The sequence below is a fragment of the Salvelinus fontinalis genome, chromosome 16, assembly GCF_029448725.1.
Source record: "Salvelinus fontinalis isolate EN_2023a chromosome 16, ASM2944872v1, whole genome shotgun sequence".
Classification (NCBI taxonomy): domain Eukaryota; kingdom Metazoa; phylum Chordata; class Actinopteri; order Salmoniformes; family Salmonidae; genus Salvelinus; species Salvelinus fontinalis.
Genome location: NC_074680.1, coordinates 32,436,048 through 32,461,738, shown reverse-complemented (window position 1 = coordinate 32,461,738; position 25,691 = coordinate 32,436,048). Strand labels below are relative to the sequence as shown.

At 44.5% G+C, this 25,691-nt stretch overlaps 1 pseudogene; it reads right to left on the bottom strand.

Annotated features, from left to right (window-relative positions):
- LOC129813369 (phospholipase DDHD1-like) overlaps nt 1-25,333 on the bottom strand; it is a 62,738-nt pseudogene extending 37,405 nt beyond the window's left edge.
- Between the last annotated feature and the right edge of the window lie 358 nt (nt 25,334-25,691).

Here is a 25,691-nt window from a genome sequence, read left to right as displayed (position 1 = left end):
TTTGACGTGGCCTGCTCGGAGCTTGGTCTGGCGTAAATCTTGAATGTAGGTCCATTGGTGGAGTGGATTTCTCGGTTTCAGCCAGAGCACAATAAACATCAAATGGAATGGCATTCCAAATGACATATTAGATTAGAGCTTGTCTGCTCCGCTTGGAGCTTTGGATTTAATCGTCCAGGGGAAAGAGCAGCACTGCAGATGCAACACTGCGAATGTACTACACTTTAATGAAACTATGTTTGACAAATTGAGTCTGACAACCTTATGATTACATTTTGTATTGTTTATTTTGAATGGTAGCCCTTCTAGTTATTGAATGCGTAGCAAATATGTATGGTCAATGTACATGTCATAGTGTGCCATGATGATTGTCCTGTGGTGTAGGCTAGAGCTGTGACATAACATTATGTGGTGTTATGACCTGTGTGTGTTGACACATGACCCTTTGCTTTGCTGTGGCCCTCCATGAGCCTGACAGACTGGAATACTCCCCACCGTCATGAGCCCTGGCCCAGTCCCTAGCCGGCCCACAGGCAAATACCTCTCCTGCCTCAAACACACCCACATGATACTCTCACATAGGCTTTACACACAGTCCCTTCACACACTCACATTTCTCTGTTGCCATCATCAGCAGCCACTCCAAAAACACATGCAGGCAGATAGCCACAGTACACACACATCCTCACTATATTGTTCCATACACAGCACAGTGAGCACACAGTCTCCCTTAGTGACACACAGGCAGGGCATGTTTAAACAGGTCCTTCCAAATCCTGAGAGGGGAGCTATCAGGGGCCATCTTGCTATTAACACCCTGCTCCATAGTTGGTGAAATCACAGTGAGAGGGTCAGCCTCAATGGGACTTCTCTCTGGAGGTGCCATTTCAGTCACACTGGTGCCAACTGACGGTTTCTGTACAACAAATATTGTCAGTGTCACTTTGTACATCATTTTTTCCTCGTTCCTCAAGCCATACTGGCAAGTACTGACTCTATATCATGTGACCCAGCCTATCGCCAGCTTCAGTAGCTGCTGAAATCATCATTAAACCCTCCACAGTACAGCTGCCATGCGGGTCGCCAGCTGTGGCCACTGTCAATTGATCATGGCTAGGAGGGCTCCAGCTTTTGTCAAATTAACATCAGATTTGACTTTTCATAGCAGATTAGGAGAATTAGGTTAAGGTTAGGAAAAGGGTTAGGGTTAGGCTTAGCTAAAATAAAATAAAAATCTAACTTTTGACATTCATTTGACAACAGCTGGGTCCCTTTCTAGCCATGACCCTGTCAATGTTCCTCCTCAAATTAGGCAGCGATGGCAGCCATTAGCTGCAAAGAAAGTGGCAAACTGTCACTGTCACCCTTGGCCTAAGAAGCCTGATGAGGAATGAGGAACCTTTCAATGTATTTTCCCCCTCCATTTTTAATAACAATGAACAGTGGCTGAATATCTCTATGAAGTGACATGCCATTCCACATCCTCTCCCCCTGTTTGACTGAGACAGCAGCAGCAGCAGTAACCTAGGGCAGGAGAGGACTCCACTCACAGGTCATCCTGCCTGTATTATGATGAACCCATGCCTACATAACATGCCTGCGAAGCATGCCCCACCATATGCTTTCTGCTCCATTCGTCTGAGATGGCTGCTGGGGCTTCAGGGGCAGAGACGCAGGGAGGGAAACGGGGAGGAGAAGGGAGAGGAATGTCGAGAGAAAGAGGGAAAGGGGGAAGAGTTAGAGAGAAAGAGGGGGGAGGAAGGGTGATAGAGAAAGACAGAGTTTGGAGGAGTGAAGGAGAGAGAAAGAGGGGGAGAACGAGAGAGTACTGCAGTATTTTCAAAGCACAGCTTGCTCTGTGTTGTGTACTGTGCTAAAGTGGCTCAAGGTGCTTTACAACAGTGTGTGAAGCCCGGAGTGTTTGCATTAAAAGGAAGCACACTAAAATGCGGCACAAACGGATGATAATGAATATTAAAATGTAAGGCATTTAAGATGCAAGCATTATTTAGTATATATCAGCATGGACACTAATAACAAGATTTTCACTCTTCAATAATCTTCAGTGTAGCATAGCAAAAACTAAGAGAAGTTCAGTAAGCTATAATAGACTTCACTACACAGGGTATTAAATGGCTTTTTCAGAATGTGTCAACAGTTTGAAGTGTCAATCTTGAGAAGAGTGAATCCTGGTATGAATGAATCCATTAACTGATTTGGTGAAGTGATAGGGCAGAACAGAGTAGTGTCGTATTCTCTCAGAAGAGGTGACTCAGAACGGAAAGGATGTGGGATGTGCTTCCAGAGGGGGATTTGGAAAGGGCTGGGTTGTTGGTATTTACGTGAAGGTGACACAACCCTTGGCATAACCCTGGAACCCATTTCAAACACTCAGTCTGTGATTTGATTAGGATGTGTGTCCTCTGTGCGTGTGTAGATTGCTGTAAGGCAACCTCCAGTAGCCAGTCAGTCTACAGATGATTTAGACTAGTTGAGAATCTGGAGCATCAGCATTTCTGGGTTCGATTACAGGCTCAAAATGTCCGGAAACAAAGCACTTTCTTCTGAAACTCGTCAGTCTATTCTTGTTCTGAGAAATGAAGGCTATTCCATGCGAGAAAACGCTGTGTACTACTCCCTTCACAGAACAGTGCAAACTGTCTCTAACCAGAATAGAAGAGTGGGAGGCCCAGGTGCACAATTGAGCAAGAGGACAAGTAAATTAGAGTGTCTAGTTTTAGAAACAGACGCCTCACAAGTCCTCAACTGGCAGCTTCATTAAATAGTACCCGCAAAACACCAGTCAACAGTGAAGAGGCGACTCCGGGATGCTGGCCTTCTTGGCAGAGTTGCAAAGAAAAAGCCATATCTCAGACTGGCCAATAAAAATAAAAGTTTAAGACGGGCAAAAGAACACACACTGGACAGAGGAAGATTGGAAAAAAGTGTTATGGACAGACAAATCTAAGTTTGAGGTATTCGGTTCACAAAGAAGAACATTCATGAGTCGCAGAAAAAATTTAACGATGCTAGAGGAGTGCTTGACGCCATCTGTCAAGCATGGTGGAGGCAATGTGATGGTCTGGGGGTGCTTTGGTGGTGGTAAAGTGGGAGATTTGTGCAGGGTAAAAGGGGTCTTGAAGAAGGAAGGCTATCACTCCATTTTGCAACGCCATGCCATACCCTGTGGATGGCGCATAATTGGAACCAATTTCCTCTTACAACAGGACAATGACCCAAAGCACAGCTCTTAACTATTTAGGGAAGAAGCAGTCAGCTGGTATTCTGTCTATAATGGAATGGCCAGCACAGTCACCAGATCTCAACCCTATTGAGCTGTTGTGGGAGCAGCTTGACCGTATGGTACAAAAGAAGTGCCCATCAAGCCAATCCAACTTGTGGGAGGTGCTTCAGGAAGCATGGGGTGAAATCTCTTCATATTACCACAACAAATTGACAACTAGAATGCCAAAGGTCTGCAAGGCTGTAATTGCTGTAAATGGAGGATTCTTTACCAAAAGCAAAGTTTCAAGGACAGAATTATTATTTCAATTAAAAATCATTATTTATAACCTTGTCAACGTCTTGACTATATTTTCTAATCATTTTGCAACTCATTTCATGTATGTTTTCATGAAAAACAAGGACATTTCTAAGTGACCCCAAACATTTGAACGGTAGTGTGCATATAAACATGTATGTCCTTAGACAGCACACACCAACACCGGTGGCATTCGCCCTTTCTCTCTCACACACACAAATGTAGAGACAGTCTCCTTACCTTTACCTCTTTCACTGACACAGTCACACAAAATCTCCCCTGGTGACACACTGGGATTTAATACTGCTGGTATCGCACTCATTCACACAACCTCACATTCATTACAGAAGAAGCAGCCCTGAACACTCGCTGCATTCAGAGGTGGATTGCTGACTGAAAGATTGCTTTCTCATTACTTTTCAGAGTGCTCCAACTAGCTATTCCTGAAAATAAGTCACATAACTGTGCTGTCTGAGCCTTGCATAACAAATACACTTTTACCTATAATACACTCTAGGCTAACACAATACAACCAACTGCCTCCTAAAAGTCAAACTTGTATTTTTCTGGTCTACAGGGAGATCATGATAGCTAATAAGTTGAGTAATAATATGAGTCTCAAAGCACTTTTCAGTTCTGCTAAGGTGGGCTAAGGTAAATGACTTGAATGGGAGCGGATGCTTTTTTAATGGAGTCCATAATTAACCCAGACACCATGTAACGATCGTCGTAATCCTCCTCCTCGGACGAGGAGGAGAGGCGAGAAGGATCAGACCAATATGCAGAGTGGTTAGTGTTCATATTTAATGAAAATAGAATGAACACTTAACATACAAAACAACAAACGTGACAAACCGCAAACAGTCCCGTGTGGTACAGACACGCGATACAACCACCCACAGCCACCACGTGAATCACAGGCTGCCTAAGTATGATTCTCAATCAGGGACAACGATTGACAGCTGTCTCTGATTGAGAATCATACCCGGCCGAACACAAACAACCCAACAAGAAAATAACACCTCGACAACCCACCCCAACTCAAGCCCTGACCAACTAAATAAACACAAGAAAAAGGAAAAACAGGTCAGGAACGTGACACACCATCTACAGAGAACCCCATTCCACAGCCGCTATCACACTGTATTATGTATAAGTTCCTTATAGATAATTGCCTGGCTGGAATTATAATCAGGTTAGTAGTGATGTCGCTGAAAGAGCTTTGCGGATGAAGATTTAAGAGAGAGCATTTCTACAGCACTGGTATCCAACCCTGGTCCTGGAGAACTAGCTGATTCAGCTAATCAACAAATCATCAAGACATGGTTGGTGGAATCAGCCCTTTCAGTGCCGGGCCGAGGCAACGCTTGCCCAGACTGTAGCTCTCCAGGGACTAGGGTTGGATACAACTGGTATTCAGTCTTTAGAATAATGCATGATATACTTGATATAGGCCTACACTTGATAAATATTCATTAGGCCTAAACCACATCTCCCACAAGCCACAGTGTTCTCTCACCATCTTTGCTGTCGACTGTCTTGGCCACCACAGAGTTGGAGTCGAACCTGTCCTGCGTGTGTTGCCCACGGAAACAGATCAGGTGCGCCACCTCGATGAGGTCACTCTCGTCCTCCTCCAATGGGAGCCAGGTGCCGTCTATGAACCACTGGCTCCTCATGACAGGGATGCTCTCCTGTTCTGAGGGTGGGAGAGAGAAAGGAGCACGGGGAAATTCGAAAGAGACAGATTTACACAAGCATTCCATTTATTTTTATTTTCAATGTTTCCCTTTGATTGTTTCCTAGACTGGGAATGAAAAGCTAAGATAATCAAAGACAACATGAGTAATGCATCCTGAGCCAGTTGGTAACAACTCTATCTGTGTGGTGTTGACACAGCAAGCAAATAAGACTAGGTAGGTACGTTTGTGACGGCTACAATACGACAGGTAATCCGGCACCACATAAAGCTAGGCATTGGCAATCTCCGTTGCATGTGGAAGGAGGCCAAAGTTGATTACAGAACTAATTAGTTTACAATTTGTAGTTGGTGAGAGCAAGACAACATGCTCTCACAACTACTGTGTATTCTAGCTAATAGCACAGAGTTTGTGTGCGACTTTGTTCCTACAAACAGGGAGTAAGCAACACACGGTTATCACCATCTATAGAGCAGCAAAGACATAAAAGCTCTTATGGAATCCCTTTTACAGCAGGATCCATTTGTATTCAGGCGACATTTATCATTGGATGTGGTGCAGGGAGTACATATGTAGGATAGTGAAAATGCCAATGTCTCTGAAAAGTCTTATTAAACCAAACAGACTCTAGTGAGCTCATGAGTATAACAGTAATATTACAGGCCCAAACATAGTAACTGTCACGTTCCTGACCTATTTCTGTTAGTTTGTTATATGTGTTAGTTGGTCAGGACGTGAGTTTGGGTGGGCATTCTATGTTTTCTGTTTCTATGTTGGTTTATGGGTTGCCTGGTATGGCTCTTAATTAGAGGCAGGTGTTTGGCGTTCCTCTAATTAAGAGTCATATTTAGGTAGGCGTTTTCACAGTGTTCGTTGTGGGTGATTGTCTTCTGTGTTTGTGTATGTCATTGCGCCACACGGTACTGGTTTCGGTTTGTTTGTTAAGTGTCATTTATGTGTAGGCTTTTTTCCCTGTTCGTGTGTTCTCGTGTGTTATGTGAGTCCGTCGTTCAGATCTGTTCTCCACCGTTTATTTGTTTTGTTAATGTATAGTCAAGTTCGTGTTTTTTCGTTAATAAATCATGTCGATAAACTCAGCTGCATTTTGGTTCGATCCCTGCTCCTCCTCTTCTGATGAAGAGGAGGAGGAAAGCCGTTACAGAATCACCCACCGATCCAGAACCAAGCGGCGCGAGTTCAAGCAGGATGATACACAGGAATCATGGACTTGGGAGGAAATATTGGACGGGAAAGGTCCATGGGCACAGCCGGGAGAATATCGCCATCCCAAAGCTGAGCTGGAGGCAGCGAAAGCAGAGAGGCGGTGGTATGAGGAGGCAGCAAGGAGACGTGGCTGGAAGCCCGAGAGGAGACCCCAAAAATTTATTGGGGAGGGGGGGGCTAAGACGTAGTGGGCCAAGGGCAGGTAGGAGACCTGCACCCACTTCCCAGGCTTACCGTGGAGAGCGGGAGTACGGGCAGGCGCTGTGTTACGCAGTAGAGCGCACGGTGTCTCCTGTACGAGTGCATAGCCCGGTGCGGGTTATTCCACCTCCCCGCACTGGTAGGGCTAGATTGGGCATTGAGCCAGGTGTCATGAGGCCGGCTCAACGCATCTGGTCTCCAGTGCGTCTCCTCGGGCCGGCTTACATGGCACCAGCCTTACGCATGGTGTCCCCGGTTCGCCTACATAGCCCGGTGCGGGTTATTCCACCTCCTCGCACTGGTCGGGCGACAGGGAGCATTCAACCAGGTAAGGTTGGGCAGGCTCGGTGCTCAAGGGAGCCAGTACGCCTTCACGGTCCGGTATTTCCGGCACTACCTCCCCGCCCCAGCCCAGTACCACCAGTGCCTACACCACGCACCAGGCTTCCAGTGCGTTTTCAGAGCCCTGTGCCTCCTCCACGCACTCTCCCTATGGTGCGTGTCTCCAGCCCAGTGCCTCCAGTTCCGGCACCGCGCACTAAGCCACATGTGCGTCTCCTAAGTCCTGTGCACACTGTTTCTCCCCGCACTCGTCCTGAGGTGCGTGCCCTCAGTCCGGTACCACGCACCAGGAATATAGTGCGCTTTGAGAGTTCAGTGTGCCCTGTCCCTGCTCCCCGCACTAGGCTTGAAGTGCGTGTCCTCAGTCAGGTGCCTCCAGTTACGGCACCACGCACCAAGCCTACAGTGCGTCTCAGCCGGCCAGAGTCTGCCGTCTGCCCAACGGCGCATGAACTGCCTGTCTGCCATGAGCCTGCAAAGCTGCCCGTCTGCCATGAGCCTACAGAGCCTTCCGCCAGACAGGAGCAGCCAGAGCCTTTCGCCAGACAGGTGCAGTCTGAGCCATCCGTCTCCGCAGCGCCATCTGAGCCATCCGTCTCCCCAGCGCCATCTGACCCATCCGTCTCCCCAGCGCCGTCTGAGCCATCCGTCTCCCCAGCGCCGTCTGAGCCATCCGTCTGTCCTGAGCCATAAGAGCCGCCCGTCTGTCCCGAGCCGTCAGAGCCGATAGTCAGTCAGGAGCCGCTAGAGCCAGTCATCAGTCAGGATCTGCCAGAGCCGCCAACCAGACAGGATCTGCCAGAGCCGCCAACCAGACAGGATCTGCCAGAGCCGCCAACCAGACAGGATCTGCCAGAGCCGCCAACCAGACAGGATCTGCCAGAGCTGCCAGTGAGCCATGAGCGTCCAGAGCCTTCAGCCAGCCATGAGCGTCCAGAGCCGTCAGCGAGCCATGAGCGTCGAGAGCCGTCAGCCAGCCATGAGCGTCGAGAGCCGTCAGCCAGCCATGAGCGTCGAGAGCCGTTAGCCAGTCATGAGCTGTCCCTTAGCCCGGAGCGGCTATTTACCCAGAACTGCCCCTCAGTCCAGAGCTGTCTCTCTGTCCGGAGCTGCCTTTCAGTCCGGAGTTGCCCCTCTATCCTGATCTCCCTCTCTATCCTGAGCTACCTCTATATCCTGATCTATCCCTGTCTTGAGCTATCCCTCTGTCTTGATATATCCCTCTGTCCCGGTGCTGCCCCTGTTGTTGATGTTACAAAAAGGATTTTGTGGGGGTAAGAGGAGGGTGGACATTCATAGGGGTAGATGGAAGCTGGGATTGACTATGGTGGGGTGGGGACCTCGCCCGGAGCCTGAGCCACCACCGTGGTCAGATGCCCACCCAGACCCTCCCCTAGACTTTGTGCTGGTGCGCCCGGAGTTCGCACCTTATGGGGGGGGTTATGTCACGTTCCTGACCTATTTCTGTTAGTTTGTTATATGTGTTAGTTGGTCAGGACGTGAGTTTGGGTGGGCATTCTATGTTTTCTGTTTCTATGTTGGTTTATGGGTTGCCTGGAATGGCTCTTAATTAGAGGCAGGTGTTTGGCGTTCCTCTAATAAAGAGTCATATTTAGGTAGGCGTTTTCACAGTGTTCGTTGTGGGTGATTGTCTTCTGTGTTTGTGTATGTCGTTGCGCCACACGGTACTGGTTTCGGTTTGTTTGTTAAGTGTCATTTATGTGTAGGCTTTTTTCCCTGTTCGTGCGTTCTTGTGTGTTATGTGAGTCCGTCGTTCAGATCTGTTCTCCACCGTTTATTTGTTTTGTTAATGTATAGTCAAGTTCGTGTTTTTTCGTTAATAAATCATGTCGATAAACTCAGCTGCATTTTGGTTCGATCCCTGCTCCTCCTCTTCTGATGAAGAGGAGGAGGAAAGCCGTTACAGTAACAGTAATATTACAGGCCCAAACATAGTAACAGTAATATTACAGGCCCAAACATAGTAACAGTAATATTACAGGCCCAAACATAGTAACAGTAATATTACAGGCACAAACATAGTAACAGTAATATTACAGGCCCAAGCATAGTAACAGTAATATTACAGGCCCAAACATAGTAACAGTAATATTACAGGCCCAAACATAGTAACAGTAATATTACAGGCCCAAACATAGTAACAGCGTCTCAAACTGATTACAACATCTAGCTGGAAGTTCCTAGGAAACAAAAACTCAAGGATGAAACAGACATGTGGAGATCTACAATTTATTTTCTGAGGTTTTGGCTGATTTCTTTTGATTTTCCCATGATGTCAAGCAAAGAGGCACTGAGTTTGAAGGTAGGCCTTGAAATACATCCACAGGTACACCTCCAATTAACTCAAGTTATGTCAATTTGCCTAACAGAAGCTTCTAAAGCCATGACATAATTTTCTGGAATTTTCCAAGCTGTTTAAAGGCACAGTCAACTTAGTGTATGTAAACTTCTGACCCACTGGAATTGTAATACAGTGCATTATAAGTGAAATAATCTGTCTAAAAAATTGTTGGAAAAATTGCTTGTGTCATGCACAAAGTAGATGTCCTAACCGACTTGCCAATACTATAGTTTGTTAACAAGAAATTTGTGGAGTGGTTGAAAAATGAGTTTTAATGACTCCAACCTAAGTGTATGTAAACTTCTGACTTCAACTGTATATACATACATACATACATACACACATATATAGACATCTACACACACACACACACACACACACACACACACACACACACACACACACACACACACACACACACACACACACACACACACACACACACACACACACACACACACACACACACACACACACACACACACACACATACATACATACTGTCACGTTCCTGACCTTGTTTTCCTTTTGTATAGTGTGTTTAGTGGGTCAGGACCTGAGCTGGGTGGGCAGTCTGTGTTTGTTCTATGTTAAGTGTCAGGTTTAATTGACCTTGTATGGCTCTCAATCAGAGGCAGGTGTTGTACGTTTTACTTTGATTGAGAACCATATATAGGGATGTTGTTTCACATTGTTTGTTGTGGGTGGTTGTCGCTGTGTCTGTGTTTATTGCACCACACGGTACTGTCTCGTCTCGTTCGTTCTTTCCTGTTCATGCGTGCTTCATTATATGTAGTTTGCATGTTTAGGTCAGTCTACGTTGTTTGTTTGTTATTTTGTAAATATTCAAGTATAGTTCGTGTCAGTGTTCGTCGTGTCTAATAAATTAATTATGTCTACATACCTCGCTGCACATTGGTCATCTGATCCCTCTCTCCTCTCCTCGTCCGAGGAGGAGGAAGAGCTAGAGATTCGTTACAGAACCACTCACCTCTCAAGGATCAAGCAGCGGGGAAAAGGGCAGCGACAGCAACCGCAGAAATCCCAGGATTCATGGACATGGGAGGAGATCTTGAATGGAGAAGGACCCTGGGCACAGGCTGGGGAGTATCGCTGCCCCAAAGCTGAGCTGGAGGAAGATATGAGGAGGCAGCAAGGCAGCGCGACAGGTACGAGAGGCAGCCCCATAATTTTTTTTTGGGGGGGGGGGGCTAGAAAGGAGTGTGGCTAAGCCAGGTAGCAGACCTGAGCGCACTCCTCGTGCTTATTATAAGCAATGCGTCACTGGTCAGGCACCATATTATGCGGTGAAGCGCACGGTGTCGCCAGTGCGTGCCCATAGCCCGGTGCGCTATAGGGCAGCGTATTGTGCCTGCTCAGCGCATCTGGTCTCCAGTACGCCATTTCGGTCCAGAGTATCCTGCGCCCTCCGGGGTGCTGGGAGGGTGCAGTGCGTTGTATGCCTACGCTTCGCTCGTACTGGGCAAATGTGGGAGTGGAGCCTAAGAGAGAGGTGCGCTTAGTAGGCACTAGATCTCCAGTGCTCATCCACAGCCCGGTTCAACCTGTGCCTGCACTCTGGAGGGTAAGGGCTGGAATAGTACTCCAGCCTGGGGGAGTGGTGCAAAGGCTGCGCACCAGAGCTCCAGTGCTCCTCCACAGCCCGGTCCTTCAGGTGCCTCCTCTTAACATCAAGCCTCCTGTAGGTCTCTCCAGCCTGGTGGGTCCTGTGGCAGCCCCACGCACCAGGCTGTCTCTCCGTCTCCTCCCTACAGGTGTGCCAGTCTGTCATGAGCCGCCTGCACTGCCAGTCTGCCCAGAACTGTCTGTCTGTCCCGAGCTGTTAGAGCTGCCCGTTTGTCCAGAGCCGTCGGCCAGCCAGGACCAGCCAGAGCCGTCCAGCCAGGACCAGCCAGAGCCGTCCAGCCAGGACCAGCCAGAGCCATCCAGCCAGGACCAGCCAGAGCCGTCCAGCCAGGACCAGCCAGAGCCGTCCAGCCAGGACCAGCCAGAGCGTCCAGCCAGGACCAGCCAGAGCCGTCCAGCCAGGACCTGCCAGAGCCGTCCAGCCAGGACCAGCCAGAGCCGTCCAGCCAGGACCTGCCAGAGCCGTCCAGCCAGGACCTGCCAGAGCCGTCCAGCCAGGATCTGCCAGAGCCGTCCAGCCAGGATCCGCCAGAGCCGTCCAGCCAGGATCCGCCAGAGCCGACCAGCCAGGATCCGCCAGAGCCGTCCCTCAGCCCGGAGCTGCCGTCCCTCAGCCCGGAGAGCTGCCGTCCCTCAGCCCGGAGCTGCCGTCCCTCAGCCCGGAGCTGCCGTCCCTCAGCCCGGAGCTGCCGTCCCTCAGCCCGGAGCTGCCGTCCCTCAGTCCGGAGCTGCCCTTTATCCCAGTGCTGCCCCTTATCCCGATGCTGCCCCTTAATTTAGGTGGGTTTAGTTGGAGGGTGGTCATTGGGAGGGGGGTACGGAAGCGGGGAGTGACTATGGTGGTGTGGGGACAGCGTCCGGAGCCGGAGCCGCCACCGTGGACAGATGCCCACCCAAACCCTCCCCTTGAGGTTGAGTTTTGCGGCCGAAGTCCGCATCTTGGGGGGGGGGGGGGTAATGTCACGTTCCTGACCTTGTTTTCCTTTTGTATAGTGTGTTTAGTGGGTCAGGACCTGAGCTGGGTGGGCAGTCTGTGTTTGTTCTATGTTAAGTGTCAGGTTTAATTGACCTTGTATGGCTCTCAATCAGAGGCAGGTGTTGTACGTTTTACTTTGATTGAGAACCATATATAGGGATGTTGTTTCACATTGTTTGTTGTGGGTGGTTGTCGCTGTGTCTGTGTTTATTGCACCACACGGTACTGTCTCGTCTCGTTCGTTCTTTCCTGTTCATGCGTGCTTCATTATATGTAGTTTGCATGTTTAGGTCAGTCTACGTTGTTTGTTTGTTATTTTGTAAATATTCAAGTATAGTTCGTGTCAGTGTTCGTCGTGTCTAATAAATTCATTATGTCTACATACCTCGCTGCACATTGGTCATCTGATCCCTCTCTCCTCTCCTCGTCCGAGGAGGAGGAAGAGCTAGAGATTCGTTACACATACATACATACATACATACATACATACAAATATATATTTACATATATATAAACATACATACATACCTATATATATATACACATGCATACATATATCACATATATACATATATATCACATATATACATATACATACACATATATACACACACATATACATATATATATATATACACACATACACACACATACACTGCTCAAAAAAATAAAGGGAACACTAAAATAACACATCCTAGATCTGAATGAATGAAATATTCTTATTAAATACTTTTTTCTTTACATAGTTGAATGTGCTGACAACAAAATCACACAAAAATTATCAATGGAAATCAAATTTATCAAACCCATGGAGGTCTGGATTTGGAGTCACACTCAAAATTAAAGTGGAAAACCACACTACAGGCTGATCCAACTTTGATGTAATGTTCTTAAAACAAGTCAAAATGAGGCTCAGTAGTGTGTGTGGCCTCCACATGCCAGTATGACCTCCCAACAACGCCTGGGCATGCTCCTGATGAGGTGGCGGATGGTCTCCTGAGGGATCTCCTCCCAGACCTGGACTAAAGCATCTGCCAACTCCTGGACAGTCTGTGGTGCAACGTGGCGTTGGTGGATAGAGCGAGACATGGATTCAGGTCTGGGGAACGGGCGGGCCAGTCCATAGCATCAATGCCTTCCTCTTGCAGGAACTGCTGACACACTCCAGCCACATGAGGTCTAGCATTGTCTTGCATTAGGAGGAACCCAGGGCCAACCGCTCCAGCATATGGTCTCACAAGGGGTCTGAGGATCTCATCTCGGTACCTAATGGCAGGCAGGCTACCTCTGGCGAGCACATGGAGGGCCCCCAAAGAAATGCCACCCCACACCATGACTGACCCACCGCCAAACCGGTCATGCTGGAGGATGTTGCAGGCAGCAGAACATTCTCCACGGCGTCTCCGGACTCTGTCACGTCTGTCACATGTGCTCAGTGTGAACCTGCTTTCATCTGTGAAGAGCACAGGGCGCCAGTGGCGAATTTACCAATCTTGGTGTTCTCTGGCAAATGCCAAACGTCCTGCACGGTGTTGGGCTGCAAGCACAACCCCCACCTGAGGACGTCGGGCCCTCATACCACCCTCATGGAGTCTGTTTCTGACCGTTTGAGTAGACACATGCACATTTGTGGCCTGCTGGAGGTCATTTTGCAGGGCTCTGGCAGTGCTCCTCCTGCTCCTCCTTGCACAAAGGCGGAGGTAGCGGTCCTGCTGCTGGGTTGTTGCCCTCCTACGGCCTCCTCCACGTCTCCTGATGTACTGGCCTGTCTCCTGGTAGCGCCTCCATGCTCTGGACACTACGCTGACAGACACAGCAAACCTTCTTGCCACAGCTCGCATTGATGTGCCATCCTGGATGAGCTGCACTACCTGAGCCACTTGCGTGGGTTGTAGACTCTGTCTCATGCTACCACTAGAGTGAAAGCACCGCCAGCATTCAAAAGTGACCAAAACATCAGCCAGGAAGCATAGGAACTGAGAAGTGGTCTGTGGTCACCACCTGCAGAACCACTCCTTTATTGGGGGTGTCTTGCTAATTGCCTATAATTTCCACCTGTTGTCTATTCCATTTGCACAACAGCATGTGAAATTTATTGTCAATCAGTGTTGCTTCCTAAGTGGACAGTTTGATTTCACAGAAGTGTGATTGACTTGGAGTTACATTGTGTTGTTTAAGTGTTCCCTTTATTTTTTTGAGCAGTGTATATATATATATATATATATATATATATATATATATATATATATATATACATACACACACATTCACACATACATATATAGATATACATATATATTTTTAAATATATATATATTTTTTTCACCATTATTTAACCAGGTAGGCAAGTTGAGAACAAGTTCTCATTTACAACTGCGACCTGGCCAAGATAAAGCAAAGCAGTTCGACACATAACAACACAGAGTTACACATGGAGTAAAACAAACATACAGTCAATAATACAGTAGAAAAATAGGTATATATACAATGTGAGCAAATGAGGTGAGATAAGGGAGGTAAATGCAATAAATAGGCCATGGTGACGAAGTAAATACAATATAGCAATTAAAACACTGGAATTGTAGATTTGACAGTAGATGAGTGTGCAAAGTAGAAATACTTGGGTGCAAAGAAGCAAAATAAATAAATAAATACAGTAGGGGAAGGGGTAGTTGTTTGGGCTATTTATAGATGAGCTATGTACAGGTGCAGTGATGTGTGAGCTGCTCTGACAGCTGGTGCTTTAAGCTAGTGAGGGAGATAAGTGTTTCCAGTTTCAGAGATTTTTGTAGTTCGTTTCAGTTAATGGCAGCAGAAAACTGGAAGGAGAGGCGGCCAAATTAGGAATTGGCTTTGGGGGTGACCAGTGAGATATACCTGCTGGAACACGTGCTGCGGTTGGGTGCTGCTATGGTGACCAGCGAGCAGAGATAAGGCGGGACTTTACCTAGCAGGGTCTTGTAGATGACCTGGAGCCAGTGGGTTTGGCGATGAGTATGAAGCGAGGGCCAGCCAACGAGAGCGTACAGGTCGCAGTGGTGGGTAGTATATGGGGCTTTGGTGATAAAACGGATGGCACTGTGATAGACTGCATCCAAATTGTTGAGTAGGGTGTTGGAGGCTATTTTGTAAATGACATCGCCGAAGTCGAGGATCGCTAAGATGGTCAGTTTTACGAGGGTATGTTTGGCAGCACGGGTGAAGGATGCTTTGTTGCGAAATAGGAAGCCAATTCTATATTTAACTTTGGATTGGAGATGTTTTATGTGAGTCTGGAAGGAGAGTTTATAGTCTAACCAGACACCTAGGTATTTGTAGTTGTCCACATATTCTAAGTCAGAACCGTCCAGAGGTGTGATGCTGGACAGGCGGACAGGTGCAGGCAGCGATCGGTTGAAGAGCATGCATTTAGTTTTACTTGGAGTCCATGGAAGCAGTTGGAGGCCATGGAAGGAGAGTTGTATGGCATTGAAGCTCGTCTGGAGGGTTGTTAACCTGTTTGGGCTGCAGGGGCAGTATTGAGTAGCCAGATAAAAGGTGCCCATTTCAAACGGCCTCGTACTCAATTCTTGCTCGTACAATATGCATATTATTATTACTATTGGATAGAAAACACTCTCTATTTTCTAAAACCGTTTGAATTATATCTGTGAGTAAAACAGAACTCATTTTGCACAAACTTCCTGACCAGGAAGTGGAAAGTCTGAAATCGAGGCTCTGAAATCGAGGCTCTGTTCTAGATCCTGCCTATAAATGGGCATGATACATATTAGTATACATTTACGTCATACACCTTCCCCTAGATGTCAAGAGTCAGTGAGAGAAGAAATGGAGTGTTTATCTTGGTCTGAAGTGGAATAAATCCTCTTGGAATGACGTGTCACCCATTTCCTGTTTTCAGGAAGGCGCGAGAAGGAACCGGGGATTGCCTTCTGAAAAGCTGTCGTTATAGGCGACTACTATCTCCGGTTTTGATTTTATTTGATACATGTGACAATATCATCGTAAAGTATGTTTTTTCAATATAGTTTAATCAGATTATTGAAATTTTTTCGGGAGTTTTGCCGTGTTCCGTTCTCTTCCGTTTGTTGACATGGAGAGATTCGCGCCACTTGGCAAGTGTGCTTGCTAAATCGTGAGGGAAAAAGGCCGTTCTAAATCCAAACAACGATTGTTCTGGACAAAGGACCCCTTGTACAACATTCTGATGAAAGATCAGCAAAATTAGGAACCATTTTATGATGCTATTTCATATATCTGTCGAACATGTTGTGCTAGTCGTTTGCGCCTAGCTTTTGGGTACTCTCTCGCTATACCTAAGCTGTATGTCATAATGAAGTTATTTTTAGAATTCTAACACGGCGATTGCATTAAGAACTAGTGTATCTATCATTTCCTATTCAAAATGTATTTTTTTGTTATGTTTATGAATAGCTATTTGGTCAGAATATGTGTGTCAGAAAAAGTGTCAGAAAAATATCCGGACGTTGTGGGAAAAATATGCTACATTAGCACAATGTATAACCACTGATTTCAGCTCTAAATATGCACATTTTTGAACAAAACATAAGTGTATGTATAACCTGATGTTATAGGACTGTCATCTGATGAAGCTTATCAAGGTTAGTCAAAAATTTTATATATTTTGCTGGTTTGTTACGATCGCTAACCTTTGCTACTGGGGAATGGCTTGTGTTTCTGGCTATTGTGGTAAGCTAATATAACGCGTATAATTGTGTTTTCGCTGTAAAACACTTAATAAATCGGAAATATTGTCTGGAATCACAAGATGCCTGTCTTTCATTTGCTGTACACTATGTATTTTTCAGAAATGTTTTATGATGAGTATTTAGGGATTTGACGTTGGTGTCTGTAATTATTATGGCTGCTTTCGGTGCAATTTCTGATTGTAGCTGCAATGTAAACTGTGATTTATACCTGAAATATGCACATTTTTCGAACAAAACATAGATTTATTGAATAACATGTTATAAGACTGTCATCTGATGAAGTTGTTTGTTGGTTAGTTTGGTTGGTTCTTGGTTAGTTAGGTTGGCTTTGTGCATGCTACCTGTGCTGTGGAAAATGTCTGTCCTTTTTTGTATTTGGTGGTGAGCTAACATAAATATACGTGCTGTTTTCGCTGTAAAACATTTTAAAAATCGGACATGTTGGCTGGATTCACAAGATGTGTACGTTTCATTTGCTGTATTAGGACTTGTTAATGTGTGAAAGTTAAATATTTCTAAAAATTATATTTTGAATTTCGCGCCCTGCACTTGAAGTGGCTGTTGTCATATTGTGGCCGGCCTCGGGCTTGCAGCCAGAAGAAGTTAACACAGTGTCCAAAGAAGGGCCAGAAGTATACAGAGTGGTGTCGTCTGCGTTGAGGTGGATCAGAAACACACCAGCAGCAAGAGCGACATCATTGATGTATACAGAGAAGAGAGTCGGCCCAAGAATTGAACCCTGTGGCACCCCCATAGAGACTGCCAGAGGCCCGGACAACAGGCCCTCCGATTTGACACACTGAACTCTGTCGGAGAAGTAGTTGGTGAACCAGGCGAGGCAATCATTTGAGAAACCAAGGCTGTTGAATCTGCCGATGAGGATGTGGTGATTGACAGAGTCGAAAGCCTTGGCCAGGTCAATGAATACGTCTGCACAGTATTGTTTCTTATCGATGGCGGTTAAGATATTGTTTAGGACCTTGAGCGTGGCTGAGGTGGCTATATACATACACACACACACACACATGTATATGTATCTATATATATATATATATATATATATACATACATATACACACACATATACATTAACACATACACACACACACACACACAGACAGACAGACAGACAGACAGACAGACAGACAGACAGACATACATACATACATATTTGCAAAAATCTCTTAACCGTTTTTTGCTTTGTCATTATGGTGGTATTGTGTGTAGATTGAGGGGGAAAACGATTTAATAAAAAAATTAAATATATATATTTTTTTTTTCTCTTTTTTTTGGGGGTTGGATCAGCTTAATATTGCGGAAAGAATGTTGCTTCCAATGTAATTGTCTGCATCATTTCCAATCCCCCATATTTTTTTGGGTAAATATAGATATCCATTCACGTATGCATACATATACACATATATACATACACATACCTACATAGACATACATACTTTTTTTAAAGAGTATACCTGTCACGCCCTGGCCTTAGTATTCTTTGTTTTCTTTATTATTTTAGTTAGGTCAGGGTGTGACATGGGGAATGTTTGTGTTTTGTCGGTTTTGGGTGGTTATATGGTAAAGGGGGTGTTGGGTGTAGTGTATGGGTTTGTGTTGAGTGAATGTGTCTAGCTGTGTCTATGGTTGAGTGTAGGTTCTAGGAAATTCTATGGTTGCCTGAATTGGGTCTCAATTAGAGACAGCTGGTTATTGTTGTCTCTGATTGGGAGCCATATTTAAGGCAACCATAGGCTGTGTTTTGTGTCTGCACTTATGTTTGATAGCTTCACGGTCGTGTTTTGTTTTTCCCTTCTTTAAATAAAAGGAAGATGTACTTTCCACGCGTTGCGCCTTGGTCCTCTCTCAGTCCCTTTGACGATTGTGACAATACCTTTATTATTATTCCCGGCAAACCCTACCACCGATCCCCCAATTGGAGTAAACTGATAAACATTTCTGTTTTTACCTTCAATTTATACATCTTATACACATTTTACAGACACAGTCTACTTTATAATAGTTATCTCTTGTTTGTTCTTAGTCCTTCCTCTATTTCTGTTGTCCATCCAGTTTGATTTCCACTTGTAACTGTGCTATTTCACAATAGCTCCGCACCTATACACATTTCACAGATCCCGTATGCCCTACATTGTTTATCTTGTTATTAGTTCCACCCTTCAGCTCCACTCAACCTTTCCCATCTATCTTCCAACATCATCCATTTTGGATTTTTATTTGCCATATATTTTTCAAATGTGCTGTGATGCTTCACAAAAGATTTGAATCTTCCTATTCTCATAGCTTCCACGGATTGTAAATTAAAAATAAACATTTTTGCTAAAATAATTATTATATTATTGATTGATTGACTATGGCTTTTCAAATCCCCCAGTATTGCTATCTGTAGCGTTAGTTCTACGCAAATGTTGCAATTCTTCAACCATTCCTGGACCTGTGACCAAAAACGAGCTACATGCAGGCAATACCAAAATAAATGGTCTAATGACTCTGCCTCCTCACAGCAGAATCTGCAGAGCTGGGAAGATTGTATCCCCCATATATATAACATTTTATTAGTTGCAAGAATTTTGTACAATAATTTAAATTGAAAAATTTGAAGTTTTGAATCGGCGTTGTTTTGCATATCAATTCATAAACCATGTGCCATGGAATGGGTACATCGAAAATCTCTTCCCAACTATTTTGCAATTTATATGGCACAGCTGTCAGTTTTTTGGTCCTTAAATTAAATTGGTATATGTTTTTATTTATCACACTTTTCTTTAACCATTTATGTTCTTTAATATAAGGCCGACATACAAGTTCCTTACTTTTATCCCCTTCTACCTGCCTCTTCCATTTTTGTGGTAATGCTGCAATTAATTGGTTGTAATTTTGGGTAGAGCAGACATTTCCATATGTCTGTGTTAGCTGCATGTGTGACATTACTCCACCAGTCCTATTTATGATATCATTCACAAAAATTATACCTTTTTTAAACATTTCTTCGATAAATACAGTTTTTTTATCAATTACTATATTTGAATTTAACCACAAGATTTGTTGTACTATTTGTTCCGTCCTTTCAGGTGGATTAAACTGAAATTGCAACCAACTTTCTAAGGCTTGTTTAAAAAATAAAGATATTTTGGAGATTATTTCCTTTTCAAGCAACCGAAAGTGAGCAGGTGTAATCTGAATAAAGGGAAAAAGGCCCTTCTTGAACATAGGATGAGACATTCGTACCAATCTACTAGAGAACCAGTTTGGATTTAAGTATAACTTTTGTATGACTGATGCCTTTAGTGAGAGGTCTAATGCTTTAATATTTAATAATTTCTGCCCTCCGAATTCATATTCGTTATATAAATAGGCCCTTTTAATTTTATCTGGCTTGCCGTTCCAAATAAAATAGAATATTTTTTGTTCATATAATTTAAAAAGCAGGTCACTAGGTGTAGGCAAAACCATAAGCAAATAGGTAAACTGTGATATGATTAAAGAGTTAATCAGGGTGATTTTCCCACAAATAGACAGGTATTTTCCTTTCCATGGTAGCAAGATCTTATCTATTTAATCAATTTTAGAATAAGGCTGTAATATATAAAAATGTGAAAAAAGTCAAGCGGTCTGAATATTTTCGGAATGCGCTATGTATGCTGCCCATATTTGTGCATTAAGGCCTATTATAGACCGAGACAGATTGCATAGGAGACGTGAACGAATTATGGTGACATCATGCCATGCGACCTCTGATCTCGTGTGAGGGCTGTACAAGGTAATCTCTGTAGTGACCTGTCCACACAGACTGCAGCCTCTCATTGGAGAGATATGCAACAGGAATTAAACCTAATTGAAGAAGAGACAGACACTAAAAAACACAATCCTTTGGGCAAAACTGAAATAACTGACAACCCAACCACTGACCAGACCACAATGGCTTCAAGTGATTCCTCTCATCAAAACGAATTCAAAGATGGAGCATTTTTTTTAACAACATGGTGACATTCAACTATACATGTTTTAAACGGAATAGCGAAGAGGATTCGAATCCAATAGTTGGATTTAGCTAGAAGCTCAGCTACAGCAGATGCCAGCACCAAGGCGGCTTTCTGATTACTGCATAGAGGTCGGCTAGCTAGCTAATGACAAGCTAGTTTGCTCAATAGTTATATCGAGCAGTTTTACAAACAAGACGTCTTTGCTAAGCAGTTCTCCACCGAGCCCTATGCACTGGGTTTTTTCATCTGTTGGTAACAACAACACAGACTGGGACTTGGAAAACAATGTATTTGTGTGCTGCTATGAAGAGCCTACGGGCGAAACGATGCAGGCGGGGATGCACTCGGTTCAGCCAGGTCTGGATAGGAACCTACCGGGAGGCCATCACCGGGTTCTCCCGGGTGGTATGATACTGGACCCAGAGGAGGCTTACCCCGGGTGTCACAACAACCGGAGTCCTCCCATAGCCTACATAGAGACCGGTGCTCAGGATATCAGTGAAAATGACCGGAACGTCGCCCCGGTGTTGGAAAGGATAAAGAGGACTGGATCGAGTAGTTCAAGGCACCGGTATAACGAGATTGTCACAGAATTGGGACCCGAAGAGGTGCGGTGGTTTTACAAGGAGGACAAAAACCTGGAAGCCTGAGGTGAGGTGGATGTCAAAGACAGAGAATGCTATCCTGTGTATTGGAATCGTAAGTATCAATAGGAAGCTTCCTCTTTCCTACTTATATACCCAGCATTCATTTTTTGTTGTTGCTTGCAAACCAATGTGTGTAAGAGGGTTAGTGACCCTTTAAAATATTTGAGTCAAAAACCCATGTCGCCAAGTGCTATTCATCTCCCACTGGCAAGCAAACGCCTCTGTGCCAGATATTGAGTGGTGTCCATAATCTCTGGTCTTAACGGCAGTTGGCGTCCAATAAATGTTGCATTACCGCCACCTACTAGACTGGAGTACAACTCCCTTATACTTTGATAAAATACTTACGTTACATTCCTGCAGTACAGTTGATAACCATTGCTATAAATGCTAAAAATCCAATCTTACTGAAACATATATCTGTTGTTGGCCTATCCCTCTGTACTGGTACAGATCTACTACTCACACCACTTCTCTTAGGATCCTTCCCCCTTGACCCATCTTCCTCTACTTTCTTCACTGCTTCAGCATATGATAACTTCTGCACTACTCTAACCCTGGAAACCTCAACCTGCCTCTCTCACATGGGACATTTCTAATCCCCAGCCCCAAGGGCACCCCTAAAATTAACACATACCACTACTTTCCCAATGCTACACATTCCTTTGTCTCATGCCCTTCTGCACACTTCTCACACATAGGAACCTCCCTCCTACACACTGCTGCCACATGCCCATAAGCTTGACACCTGTAACAACGTAATGTATTCGGCACAAAAGCTTGTACAGGATAACTTATATATCTGAATTAACATCACTTTGTCGGGCAAAGACTCAACATCAAAACTCAAAAGAACAGACTGACTCTTCTGTTTCACCGCTCACGCCACCCTTTCTGCATCGCACGAAACGACGAGCATCACAAACACCAGGAATCTTCCCCTTCAGTTGGTCAATTTTGACATTTACTGCTACCCCAGTAATCCCTCCTTTCAATGGCAGCCTTTTTCTTGAGAGCAAAACAATCCACATTTCTTGCCCACGTTCGTTTAATCAGAAGAAATACAACAACAACAAAATATTCTCACACCCTGAAACCACAAATGGATCAGCCAAAAGGCAAGGGTCCACTTTTTCCCAAAACTTCACTCCAACTGTCACAGACTCATCTTAATCCTGACCCTCAGTGTAAGCCTCGGGCTCCAGGTAAATTTATCACACCTACCAGTGTCTGCCTCTCCACGGGTGGCCTCTTTTTCAAAAGAGCCTGCCTTGGGGTAGATCCAGGGCCAGAGCACAAAGCACCGCCCCACACGAGTTGTAATCTTTCAGAGACTTGAAAAAATGTGTCAGCTTGTATATTTACTGTAGCAGTTAATCCGCTGATAGGAACATTGCTGAAAAATGCCCGATGGCTCTATCGAACAGGGACAACCATATCTACACGCACAAAATCGTTTAGTCCAATCAGTATCACATAGAGCCTTCGCGACATGCCACAAAGCAGAACTACATTTATTTTCATATCTTCTTTTCATATTATTATTATTACTTTTGTTTAATATTAACAGATATCAACAAACAAATGAGGAATAGTCACATGCAAACAAGAATAAATACAAACTATTTACATTGCCAAGAATCCTAAACAAACAAATCATATTCATTAATAATACAGCAAGTTTTAATTGACTTTTTGTTTATTTTTATTTTCATATCTCTAGCAACAAATGGGACCTAAAAGACACCCACCATTCTCATGACCGGTACATACGTGTACTTTGGTATACCTAACGATCCCGCCCCTTTTCGGGGGGAAACAAACGCAAGATGTCATAGACGTCAATGTAACTTCACATATTTTACACACCAGTATTTTACTAGCTCAAACACATAAATCGATTATTGTATGTGCAACAAACATGCAGAGCGATTACTTTGCAAAGTTGCCCACCATCGAGCGTTCACATTACACAGAAAAGTTAAGATTGATCCATCTTCCCTAATGCCTCTTCAGTCTCCCTCCTTCAAACTGGAGTAATGACCCTACACAGTAGCCAGACATTTCCTATCCGGACATCTACTCCTACTTGATAGAATTTCCAGGTAAGTTATAAGCTATAAATGACCATTCCTGGCACTATGTCAATATAAATATATGTGTATATTTTTGTTTTTTTTATTTCACCTTTATACAGTACCAGTCAAAAGTTTGGACACACCTACTCATTCCAGGGTTTTCCTTTATTTGAACTATTTTCCACATTGTAGAATAATAGTGAAGACATCAAAACTATTCTTCAAAGTAGTCACCCTTTGCCTTGATGACAGCTTTGCACACTCGTGGCATTCTCTCAACCAGCTTCATGATGTAGTCACCTGGAACGCATTTCAAATAACAGGTGTGCCTTGTTTAAAGTACATTTGTGGAATTTTTTTCTTTCTTAATGCGTTTGAGCTAATCAGTTGTGTTGTGACAGGGTAGTGGTGGTATACAGAAGATAGCCCAATTTGGTAAAATACCAAGTCCATATTATGGCAAGAACAGCTCAAATAAGCTTCAAGTGCAGTCGCAAAAACCATCAAGCGCTATGACGAAACTGGCTCTCATGAGGACCACCACAGGAAAAGGAAGACCCAGAGTTACCTCTGCTGCAGAGGATAAGTTCATTAGAGTTACCAGCCTCAGAAATTGCAGACCAAATAAATGCTTTACAGAGTTCAAGTAACAGACACATCTCAACATCAACTGTTCAGAGGAGACTGTGTGAGTCAGGATGAATTGCTGCAAAGAAACCACTACTAAAGGACACCAATAAGAAGAAGATACTTGTTATAATCTCCACCCGGCACAGCCAGAAGAGGACTGGTCACCCCTCAGAGCCTGGTTCTTCTCTGGGTTTCTTCCTAGGTTCTGGCCTTTCTAGAGAGTTTTTTCTAGGCACCGTGCTTCTACATCTGCATTGCTTGCTGTTTGGGGTTTTAGGCTGGGATTCTGTACAGCACTTTGTGACATCGGCTGATGTAAAAAGAGCTTTATAAATACATTAGATTGATTGACTTGCTTGGGCCAAGAAACACGAGCAATGGACGTTAGACAAGTGGAAATCTGTCCTTTGGTCTGATGAGTCCAAATTTGAGATTTGTTTACAACCGCTGTGTCTTTATCAGACACAAAGTAGATGAAAATATAAAAAATAAAGAAAAACCCTTGAATAAGTAGGTGTGTCCAAACTTTTGACTGGTACTGTATATATATATAGAGTGGCAGACCAGGGGGTTTGGTCAAGACGTTTACAGAGATCAGACACGGACAGAGTTGGGTTAGCTCGGTTTCAAGGGTGTTTATTTAAACAACAAACGAAAAGAAAATGTCTCCCCCAGGAGAACTTCTCCGGGACACCGTCTTCTGGGCTCCGGGTCTTGTTGTATCCTGTGGGGAACAAAACTGAGCTCCCTCTGTTATCCCTGGGACTGAGCACGACTATACGGGAGTAACCTCTCTTCCCCCAGTCCCCTCTCCTTTGTGCTGCCCTTCTGGCAGCTTTATGGGACTCGTCCAGCTGATGAGCAATCAGCCCCTTGATTACTCACCAACCACAATAAGCCTCAATTAGTCCTGACTGGAGAGCCCATCGAGACCTGGCACGTCCAGCTGAGGGAACTATCGCCTTGTGATGTAGACTCCATCTGCCACCAGGCCTCGACGAGTCTCCCCCTGGTGGCTGACCTGCTGTATGCCTCTATATATATATATATATATATATATATATATATATATATATATATATATATATATATATATATATATATATATTTGTATGTGTGTGCGTGTATATATATGTGTTTTAAATGGCCTCCTATTGGTCAGATTTTTGCAACTCATTTACCGATCACATCATCTTTTGTGTCATTATCCCTTTGTGATTGAATTTTGAAGTAGGCCATTTTGAAGTAGGCCATTTTGAAGTAGGCCTAGGTTATAAAACCCTATTTCATTCTTCAACCTGCAAATCTTGAAGTGGAGCGCATCCCTACTCACGTGAAGTTGGGGTATATGAATTACCGTTTAAGAGTATTGTGGTCGCTGTTGTGTCTTTGGACATGTGGAAAATCTCTGTGGAAGAAAGAAGCCAAGGTGTGACAGTTGTGGAGAATATCATATTGAGTGTGGTTTGAGATTTGATTGTGTGAAATGTTGCCTTTGTGGTGGGAACCATATTGCTTTATCTTTGGAATGCCCGGCGAAGGTAAAGGAAAATGAGGTGGCTAAAGTCAGGGCTAACCAGAACATATCATATGCAGCGGCTGTCAAGAGGGT